General features: G+C 35.1%; 1 long non-coding RNA gene across 1 annotated transcript; it reads left to right on the plus strand.

The window, feature by feature from the left end:
• Positions 1-1,088: 1,088 nt before the first annotated feature.
• LOC141385777 (uncharacterized) lies at positions 1,089-4,105 on the plus strand. Its single transcript, XR_012406754.1, has 3 exons — positions 1,089-1,186; positions 2,266-2,348; positions 3,554-4,105. It is a non-coding gene; the product is annotated as an uncharacterized lncRNA (long non-coding RNA).
• The last annotated feature ends 8,017 nt before the right edge of the window (positions 4,106-12,122 follow it).

Raw genomic sequence — 12,122 nt, forward strand, 5'->3', positions numbered from 1 at the left:
GCAACCATGCCTCTATTTCCTATGCCTCCATTTTCCTCCATCTACACTGACACAGAGCAACAAAGTTTTATTACAAAAACAGCCTCTTCAGCATTTTCAAAACTCTGCTTACTGGAGTCGTGAACTCCAGGGTAGTGTGGATGGAAGGTGTAATCGTAGCAAAAGCTATGCGTTTTAAAACTAACACATATAAGAGGCCTTAACTAACTCTATGATGTGGCAAAGGAGACGTGCTTTGAGGAGCCATGAATAGGTTTAGCGCTAATCACACAAAGGCCGCAGCAGCAAGTAATCATGAGCTTGTAAACATGTCCACGTTTGCTCCTGCTGCAGGCAAAGAGCTACCCCCCTCCTCTCAACGTGTGTTTGAAGCTTTCTGAAATAACTTGTAAGGGCTAAATATTCATTCATTTAATCTATGAATGTATCTATGTGGGCTATGTATGTGTGTATGTGGCTATGTGAAGGAAAAAACATTGGAAGATCTCTGCAGATCAAAACAAAAAATGTAAACCATATGTGTATTAAACTATTATTTTTTTCTTAAAGAGAAAAGCATTTTAAAAAGATTTAAAGAATTTAACATCTTGTTCTAAGGTATAGCTCAACCAGGCCTAGTTTTATCTTTAAAATTTAGAGAGGGCCAAGTGATTCCACGTTGACTAAATAAGTGTATATGTACAACCCCAAATCAGAACAACATTTTTCCAAATCGTCACCAACAGCACCAGCACCAGTACCAAACAGCACCAATTTAGGACTAGTAATCAGGTAAATTGGTCAAATAATAATGTGATTTGAAACAGGTGATGTCAACAGGTGATTATAATTATGATTTAGTACAATAGCAGCAAAAGAAAGTTCTAGTCCTTTAGGAGCAAAGATGGGCCAAGCATCACCACTTTGGAAAATTATGAAAATGTTTAAAAACAATGTTTCTCATAGAAATATAGAAAAATACTTGGATATTTCACCATCAACAGTGAAAAACAATTGAAACATATTCAAGGAATCTAGAGGAATTTCAGTGCGTAAAGGACAAGGGTGCAGGCCTAGGCTGAACTATACTCTGATTTCGGATTTCTCAGGTGGCACTGCATCAAGAACCATCATTCATCTTCTTTAAGCGATATCATCACATGGGCTCAGGACTATGTTGGCAAACCTTTGTCAAGTATCACAATAGGTAATTACATACACAAATGCCAGTTAAACTGTTTTGTGCCAAAAGGAAGCCCTAGGTTAACAGTGACAAGAAGCGCTGTCGACTTGGACTGGAGGTGTCTGGGATGGACCATCACACAGTGGAAATGTGTACTGGGGTTGGATGAATCAGTATTTCAGGTATTTTTTTGGGAGAAATGGTTGTTCCAAACCAATGAAATGCATCATCCAGACTGTTACCAGCAACAAGTCCAAAAGCTGTCATGGTATGGGGTTGTGTCAGCGGCCTTGGCAAAGGTGACTTACACTTCTGTGATGTTACCATTAATTCTGAAAAGTACATAGAGATTTTAGAGCACAATGAACGCCCATATAAAATCAATTTTTTTAAAAGTAATGCATTGGTGGTGATTCTATAATTGCAGGTACATTAGGTGTCCATAACTTTTTTTCAGATTTTTTTTTTTTTTTTTTTTTTAGATTTTTAATTACCCTTACACCCTTTCAATCACAACCCAGCATTGAGAGTACACAACCTTATAAACACCTAGTGCTGGGAAACCCTCATACATACACACACACACACACACACTGCAGCTAGTTTAGTTTACCCAATAAGCATGTTTTTGGACTGTGGGGGAAACCGGAGCATGCAGAAAACACTCACGCGTACAAGAGGAGAACAGGCAAACTGCACTGACTAGAATCAGAAAACTTCTTGCTGTAAGGCGAAAGTGCTATTCACTGGTTTTAAATGGGAAAACAGAATGTTTCATTGATTTCATTTGACACCTTGGGCAATTTAAAATATTTTGAATCCTGATTTCATATAGTGCCATATGCTCTTTTTGGCTAAAAAGTCGTAAAAATTCTGTTACTGTTACAGTAATATAGGACCCGGATAGTTGTAACATGTTTTACATTGCTCTCTATATCTTTGAGATCTTTTAAATCAATACATTCAAAACTTGATTAAAACTATTTTGACATGTAACCGTATAAAATAAGAATTATGATCTCAGTATAATTGGTGTCTCTTTGCTGCAAAGCTGAATAAAATATGCATCAACTTCAACAACTGAACAGTATTTGTGTTTGCAGGCTTCATAAACCCACAGAGGACAGATCAAACAATGGACACAAAATGATTTGGCTTTGAGGTCCTTCTTTTCTAAGTCTTATAGGTATTATGAAAATTAATTCATATAAATACCATTTTAAATCTGATTGGGGTTGGTGGTAACATTTCACTGATGTTATCTTGCTCTGAGTTTTGTTGTTGACCTGGAGCCATGAATTTGCTCACCTTACAGTCAACAGCTAAAACGTTATCACCAACAACATGCATTACAAATGTCTACACAAACACATGAATGACAATTTAACTTTGACATAGTTTGACTACAAATCAGGCATTGCTATCCCAAAAACAATTTAAGTAAAAAATATTATTTTCTTAGTTCATATGTAGTTTTTCCCCTGTAAGACCTGCTGCGAACACATGACTCCTTATTCATATGTGGAATAAGGACTAATATGAGCATGTGTGAAATGAATCGACTGATAAGAAGCTAATCTCTTATTGTAGAGATTGGTATCACAATGTCACATCTGACCCGTGATACAATACCCCCAGTTTCTCCCTATGTGTGAGATTAAGAGAGCTTGTATGTATGTATACACAGATGAAATGTCATATTGGTTTCAAGTGTTGAAATGAAATGACTGTTTATTTAATGATTTATTGTTATTTCAACACATTACAAAATTTGTCCATAACAGAGTTGACATACAATATGAAAAATATTTTTTAATTTCCTTAATATATTTTGGCCAGACCTGGATTGGTAAAATTACATGCTTTCAATAACATACTGAAAAGAATTGTTCATAAACAGTTTTATAACATAATATAATAATAATAATATAATAATGTTTAAAATAATCATACTAGTGTTGTCGTGATACTAGAATTTCCAACTTCAATATTTGAAGAATTATTACTTATTAGGCCTAAATCCTGTACACAGCAGATCTCGCAACTCAATCTACAATCAGAAGGATACAAAGATAGCCTTAGCTCTACTATAAAAGATCTGGGTGTCATATTAGACAGCAATTTAACTTTTGAAAATCATATATCCCATGTCACAAAAACTGCTTTCTTTCATCTGAGAAATATTGCTAAATCACGAAGTGTGCTATCCATCTCTGATGCAGAAAAGCTAGCCCATGCTTTTATGACTGTTTTTATGTCTGTTTAGTAAAGCATACACTTAGCGGGTTTCCACACAAGTTTCTTAAGCTTGTTTATATACACTATGAACAGCAGCTACGCTAATTATTCTCTTTTTTCCCTCCATTTGCACCTGGGGATACTCATCCCAAGGTCCTCAGATTATGTGGAGTCACTGATTGGATCCAAGACCAGAGACGAGCTGATCCCAAGGTCTCCATATCCGGGACCAGGCCATATCCTGAGCTGCTGCTGCGCTGGTGGTTGTGGGGAGTGGAGAGCATGAGACTGATTCCAGTGACGCTCCAGGGACAGACGAGTCTTCGCTGAGGCCAGCTTACAGCCTCCACCACTGAGATTGCAGCTCTGCACAAGACTTTTGACCAGCGGAGAAATTTAAATGTTCGTGCCGAACTGAGTCTGATTTCTCTCAAGGTTTTTTTTCTTCACTCTCCTATCGGTGAAGTTTTTTTCCCTCTCCGCTGTTACCACTGGCTTGCATGGGTCAGGATCGGTAGAGCTATGCATCGATGAATTTGCTCTTCAGTGTTTGGACTCTCAGTAATGATTTTAAACCACACTGAACTGAACTTAAACACTAAAAACTGAACTACCCTGATCCAGTTACTATGACCATTTATGTGAAGCTGCTTTGACACAATCTACATTGTAAAAGCATTATACAAATAAAGCTTAATTGAATTGAATTGAATATGTGTTGATTTTAATGAATTAAATTTAAGGCTGGCTGCTTCCACAGTATTTTAACAGCAATAGACAAGGGATGAAGATTATTTTTGTACAGCTTTCAAATATTTTCAGTGTGTAATCTTCCCAACTAATTCCTTATTCAAGTCAACTGCCTTACACATGGTGCTGCACTAGTCTTGTATATAGAATAGAGGTAATTCTGATACTGGTTCTTTTAATAGATGTCAAGTTGGAGATTCGCCTCAAGCAAAAGGCTACTCAGCTGTGACCTATATTTGTCTGATGTGAACACTCTCTGTTACAGAGGATAAAAGATTTAGAACACTTACTGTGACTTAAAGAGGTCAGCATTTTCTTCATTATATAGGTCATTTTCCTAATTGGAAAAAAAAAAAAAAGATTTTTTATTCATCTCAGTCAAAAAGAAAATGAAAATCTTATTAAGAAAAATCTCAATGTAAATGGATAAATCTGTGCTCTAAAAATAACATGCTCACCACATGCTATTTAACTTGTATTAGGCTTGTTTTTGCAAGTTTATAAGCGTTTGCTTTTCTTTATGAGTGTCTTAAAGATGTTAAAGACTGGATGAACAATTTTATTCTCTTAAATTCAGATAAGGGCAGCAGTGTGGTACAGTGGGTAGCACAATCGCCTCACAGCAAGAAAATTGCTAGTTCGAGTCCTGGCTGGGTCAGTTGGCATTTCTGTGAGGAGTTTGCATGTTCTCCCCGTGTTGGCGTGGGTTTCCTCCGGGTGCTCTAGTTTCTCCCACAGTTTTAAAGACATGCGCTATAGGTGAATTGAATAAGCTAATTTGGCTGTAATGTGTGTTTGTTTCCCAGTGTTTGGTTGCAGCTGGAAGGGCATCCGCTGCGTAAAACATTTGCTGGATAAATTGGTGGTTCATTCCGCTGTGGTGACCCCTGATTAATAAAGGGACTAATCTGAAAAGAAAATGAATGAATGAAATACAAAGAGGAGTATTACTTTTTGGGCCAAAATCCTGTACACAGCAGATCTCACAACTTGACATACAATTAGAGGGATACAAAGCTCTACTGTAAAAGATCTACAGTAGGTGTTAGACATTAGACAGCAACTTTTGAAAATCATATTTTAAAACTTTTGAAAATCATATCTCCCATTTCACAAAACCGCCTTCTTTCATCTAAGAAATATCATGTGATGCTGCTTTGACACAATCTACATTGTAAAAGCATTAGAAATAAAGATGAACTGAATTGAATTGATGTGAATTATGGTTCACACATCCTTGTCACTTATTATCTTAGTTCTTAGTATAGCTGTTTATTTCCGATTCCTCTTAAGAATGATTTACAGCTTAAATGAAAAGTTCAAGTGTGGCCTCTAGCATGGAGTAAAGTACACTGTCGAGTTTCAGGCTACTATTGATTGCTTGTATCTGAGCTTTCTTACATGCCTCATTCCAATCCTCTAGAGATATTTCATCTTCTATATATACTGTATATATATATATATCAGCTGTGTGTTTAGGTTTATTGTCTTGATGGAAGGTAAACCTTCGACCCAGTCTGAGGTCCTGAGCACTCTAGAAAAGGTTTTTGTCCAAGATATCCCTGCCATTATATTTTAGGTTATTACTCTAAAAGTGTGATCTTCTTAGTAATATGGCCTGTATATGTACATAAGTTACTAGACCGCCAGCACCTCTACAATCAAGAAAGCATGGATTTTTTGCAGAACTTAAAAAGTTGTTTTAAAGACATATGTGCAGTAAAGTTAAGTTTTTCTACCATAAAGCTGTGTTTAACAAAAGTTAGGAAGTTGTTGGGCAAAAGAGGCATGTATATTAAAATGCACACAGGAAAGTAAAAAATAATCAGAATTGTGTTTTGTAGTTTAACAAAATAAAAATGTTTGAAAGAAATACATTTTTAAAAAAATAGGGTATTGACATGTGGGTTTGATTTGAATAGTTATTGAGTTACAGAATAAAAAAAACTGTCAAAATGACTGCCTAGAGTATAGTGTTAATGAATGAATCATTAAAGTGAAACGTGTTTTGTTTAGGCCTGTAGGATTTGATGGATTACAGTATTTTCAATGATCATTAAATCAAATATGACCAGTCTATTTTTTGTTAATGATCGGTTGACACCAGTTTTCCTTCAAATAAATGACAGAAATTAACACCATTACGTACAAGGCCCTGCCGCAGTGTGTGCCCTTCATGCCTGTCTGCTACTGTATGACACTGTGCATGGTACGTCAACGCAGCCGACAATTCTTCCGGTCACCTAGCATCACTGTCAAATCCCTAAATAAATACTTCAATCGTTTGCCTATTGGGGCTGTTTAAATCATTGCACGGTAAAACTCATGTCTGGGAATTACTTTTCACAAGTAAGAACCATTTTACCCCATTTTAGTGGTTTTAACACTTTGTTGTTAATAATCAACGAACATGATCAAACTGAAAAAGCTTTTTATGAATTAAAAAAGTATAACATTAGCTTACATTTTTTTGTAAATTAAAATAGCTGTAAATTGAAATGTTCATATATATTGACATTTTACTGTTAGTTCTTACTCGTGTTATTCAACCTGTTTCAGATAAGAAATTAAATATGTTAAATATTCTCACAGACTGAAGCTTTCAAAATAAACATATAAAGACTGTTGAGTTGAGGAGGCAGTGCGGGAAGGATTTCCAAAAGTATGTTTTCTGCCTAATATTGTGTGCATATAATGTATGATAACATCTAACGATATATCATCAGCTCTGCATCAAAATCATGTCATATATAGCATGAAAAAATACTAAAGTAGTTGTGTAACAAATACTACAGTGTACTTGAACCATACTAAGTGTATTGCACTGTATACATTACAATATTTACAACAGTTTGAATGGTAAAGAAATTATAATTATAGTGATCTTACAATCTGTAATAAGTATTGTTGTAAACTAAACATTGGTGTATTGTAGTAGCCTATAATATATCCTATAATTGTAGAACTGTATGTTGTGTTACCATAGCAACTATAGGATCACCACAACAGATTTATTCAAGAACTTTACTATGGTATGAGTTTAGATTTCACTTAGCTGTTATTACGGTGGCTTGAGAAAGCCAACATCCTGTTTTACTACTTAAACTTCTTCTACTTAGACTATTTTAAGAAGGCATCTCCTCCTAGACCTCTTTTACTACAACCACCAAACTAACTTCAAACCTCCAAACTATTCGGAATTAGATTCCTTTATCTTTTCTAACTGATCCGACTTGTGGTTTTCCAAAAACCGACCCGGAAAATGTTCAAAAGTCTCATTGACATAACAATGGACAAACTCTCATAACGTTTCTAGTAATGTCGCTGCATGAATGTTATGCTTTATGAAATGTTTCTGCATTGTGATGTCAATGTTGCTGTGTTGTGAAATTAATGTTTGCTTTTGGAAATGTTTTAGTGTTGTGATCTTAATGTCACTGCATTATGAAATTAATGTTTGCTTTTTGAAATGTCGCTGCGTTGTGATCTTATTGTTGCTGTGCTGTGATCTCAATGTTGCTGCATTGTGAAATTAATGTTTGCTTTTTGAAATGTTGCAACGTTGTGATCTTAATGTTGCTGCATTGTGGTCTTATGTCATTGTGTTTTGCACTACTGGGCTACCGTTATAAACAATATACTAATACACAAATAAACATGACATGAATTTTAGAGACATTAATGATTATTTCCTTATCAACATATATTTCTCCAAATCCTTTTTTGCGTGTGTGGATGGTTGGTTGGGTGGTTGGTTGTGTGGGTGTATAAATATAAGCTCTGATAAGAGTGTGGAATTTAACACTTCTGTGAAAACTGTCTGAACTGATTGACCTGTGGTGTAGCTTCTTAATCAGGTAGCAGCGTTTTTGGTAAGGTCAGATATAAAATAGGCTTTGTTAAGTAGCTTAGAGGTAAAAACAAAAAACTAAACAACAAAAACAGCAATGAGAATGCATGATCAGCAATGAGAATGCATGATCAGTGCATTAACCGTGTAATTTGTTAATATGATGTTTTTGCAATAATGATTCTGAATTGTGAAAAAGCTTGCAAGCCTAGCTTTACATTTAAACCCTGTTTCTAAAAAATAACAGATTGCGAAAATGAGATTATCTGTACATTTGTGTTAATAGATTTTGTCAGTACATTCCACTATATTAAAACTATATTTCTAAAATAGTATTGTAGTACTAAAGGTCAAATATGTTTGTGAACATTTTTCAAGAGTAAAGGGCAACAATTACTCAAAAGTTATGACATAAGCTTTACTACTATACTTAGTGAGCTTTATCAGGTCTTTTTAAGACAATAACTTTCACAACAGAAGGTAAATTGTTTGCTTTCAAATAAAATACACATCATGGAACCAAAGTTGGTTTACCAGTGAAAGATACTTTTCTAAAAGACTCTTAATGGCCTGTTACCATGTTTTTATGGCCTTTGCCATAATAGCGTTACAAAGAATTTATGAGTGCATGCCACAAATGACTAAAAACATAGATCACAGTGTGCTTGTGGCAGTGTCTTCTCAAAGAAAGCCGGGAAAAAAACAACTATAGGATCATTTGTGTTGCCCTTTTGGTGCATTATATAACTCATGGCTGACATGCAATGTCATCGAAATTGTGGGCCATTTCACCTTTAGCATTCTAGGTGTGTATCCATGCTTACTCTGTCAGCTGAAATAATATCAGGAGCAAATGTGACGTGGAATTGAACAAAAAAACTCCAAATAACCTGATAACAGAACATTTGGGGCAAAATATTTAGAATTGGACACGTCAAAAAGGCTTTGAGATCATGGCGACTCCCCCCAAGCTCAGTTCCATTTCCATGATTTCAGCCTGGTGCATAAAAAACATATGCCTGAGTAATTGGTGGTTCATTTTAATAAATCAGCAAGGGCAGTAAATTAAGCTATTAAAGTTTAGTTTTTTGTAAATGTGTGTTATTTTATTTTTTCTATTCAGACTGGAATCAAATAATATAATACAACGCTAGCTTATTCAAATAAATCCAGAAAATTGTTCCAGGCAATAGACAGACATCAAACAGAAGGGGTTTTCCAGAACACATGTTAATTGTTAATGCTGGTATTCTTGTTTAGGGCACGATACTATTGGAATGATGTTGCAAAGTATTACTGTCATACTCCTGTCTCAAAATGAACAATAAAAAATACACTGGCATAATCCTTGTGTCTTTTGTGTGGTATGACATTGAGAACAGACCTTAACCAACACATCATTAAATAGTGGACATTTTCCTAAGAGATGTGAAATATTCTCACTGCTGTTCTGATCAGAGCTGAACCCTGTCATCCATAATTTACACTCTTCTATCCCCTCACCCTCACCTCTCTCCTCTTCCCCTCTTGCCCTCCCCTCTTGTCTATCTGTCTATTCTGAGCGTGGAGAAAACCGGAACAAGACAGGAGAACACAGTGTACCATGCAAGCACAACACACAAACGCACTTGTTTTTCTGTGATACTGGGGACTTTCCATTGACTTCTGTTGTTTCACAAGGAGTATTTTTTATCCTGTAGATTTAAACAAACTTTCACTTAAAATTCTAATAATAATAATAATAATAATAATAATAATAATAATAATATTAATAATTAATAATAATTGATTATTAGCATCATTTTCATAATTGTTTATGTTTATTAAACCACATTTATCTATTAGTAGCGTATTAATCTATTAGTTCCATCCTACAGGTGATTTCACACTCAGCTATGCCACATGTCAACAATAGGTAGACAAAATCCTACACACCCATGGGCATCATTCTTATTCATCACTGATATTCCTTCAAGGATTCTCTCTCTTCTTATGTTGCTTGGCAACAGATTTAAACAATTTTTTTACAATACTGCAAAATTGTGCTGCTTCAAAGAGAAAAAAAAGTATTAAAACTTTTGCCATTGATTTATAGGTGGTCATATGAATAAAAACAACAACTACAACATAAAAAACATTAGCAAATGCCTGCTATTTTCTATGTAACAGATTAGACTTTTAAGGAACACCAATGAATGTGCTCTAAAGACTGGTGTCTTTACTACATTACAAACCAAAACACAGTAGTTTGTACTTCAGTACATGTCACAAATGTAGTGGAGTAAACAAGTCCAACGTCATTTTGATTTGGAAAAAAAAAAATTCACGAAGAACTCAATGTTGTCAGTTAATCTGTTAAATCAGGTCTAAACAAATGACACTGAACAATTAATTAGTGCTTTTGACATAGCAATTTTAATTTGTTCTTAAGCCAACAACTCCCTGTCTGTTTATGACTCACTGATTCAAAATCTGTTTTGAATTCGTTTTGGCCCTGCAAATTCTGCTTACAATACTTTGTATAAAATGCTTCTTTCTTTCTTTTATTTAAGGTTTTTGCTTTATTATGGTCTTACTGTACATGTCACTTCAGGATTCCACCATGGGTCTATTATGTACACATATTTGCAGTCTTCACAACTGAAAATTAATCATGGTTTTACCAAAAATTAAACAACAACAACAACAACAACAACAACAACAACAACAACAACAACAACAACAACAACAACAACAACGTTTTTGTAGTTAAACCACAGTATCTTCAAATCAACCATAGCTTTGCTAAACTAATCATAATTTGACCCTGGCATTTGTAGTAAAACTGTAAATATAAATGCTAACCAGTGTGCTAAAAAATGTTATCGCAATTTGTTCTATAGTACATCTTTTTTTTTTGTACAGCGTGTTTATATTTATCAGCATACATTTACACACATTTTTTGTTTGTACATTTTGATTTATACTTGACGGAATGAACCGCCAATTTATCCAGCATATGTTTTACGCAGCGGATGTCCTTCCAGTCGCAACCCAACACTGGGAAATATCCACACACACTTGTATTCACACACACTCATACACTACTGCCAATTTAGCTTATTCAATTCACCTGTAACAACGAATTGATGACTCTGTTTGGTATTGTTCTTATCACCATAAGTTCTTTAAAATATATACTATAATAATAATTATTAACATGATAAGGTTCATTGTTATTGCAAAATAAAAAATTGTGTGTTATTATGTGCATGTTATTTGTAATAAGTGCTCTGTAAATACACATAATAAAGTGTTACCACTCCTAGTTAACAGATAAATTTGACAATGTTTGTTTTGATCATACAACAGCAATATTTGAACTTTCTTTAACTTTAAGATTGTGTTCGATCAAATGGGTGTCTCTTCACTGCATGGCTGCACTTCTAAATTCCCTCCACCTTCCCAAACTCCTCCTACCTCCTGTATGCAACATAGGTTCATAAGGGCTCATAAGGAAACGTGCCCAGGGATGCATTTTTGAGAACTGAGAAATACAATATGTGCACATGTGGGTACATACGTCTGCATTTTGTGTGTAAAACGAATGCTGCAAGGTGGTACTTAGCTTGACTGGTTTGCTCGGTTGCTCACTACTGACATTTTTTTTGCATGTCTTTAGACTGTGGAGGAAACCAGAGCACCCGGAGGAAACCTACGTGAACACAGGGAGAACATACAAACTCTACACAGAAACGCCAACTGAATCAGCCAAGACTTGAACCAGCGACCTTCCTGCTGTGAGGTTACAGCACTACCTACTGTGCCATCGCATAACAAATTTTATTAATTTAAAAATTTTTTTTTGCGTGTCTAAGCAATACACTCTAATTGTGTTTGTGAATGAAGGTGTAGTAAATCTAAAATGCCTTTTGTCCACTGTAAGAAGGTTGTGCGCAATCTAGATACACCTTTAGGACTGACTTGATAACTTTATCAAGTCAGATTCTCTTTTAGATAATAGCATCCAGATACTATTGGTGTGCGCTCTATTTAAAGTCCATGTAATTAGTCTTTGACAATCCTCCAGCTGTGTGTTTGCAATCAGTCAGGACCAGGAACCGATGTGAGTGTGTGTGGTGC

This window comes from Danio rerio, chromosome 1, assembly GCF_049306965.1.
Source record: "Danio rerio strain Tuebingen ecotype United States chromosome 1, GRCz12tu, whole genome shotgun sequence".
Lineage (NCBI taxonomy): Eukaryota > Metazoa > Chordata > Actinopteri > Cypriniformes > Danionidae > Danio > Danio rerio.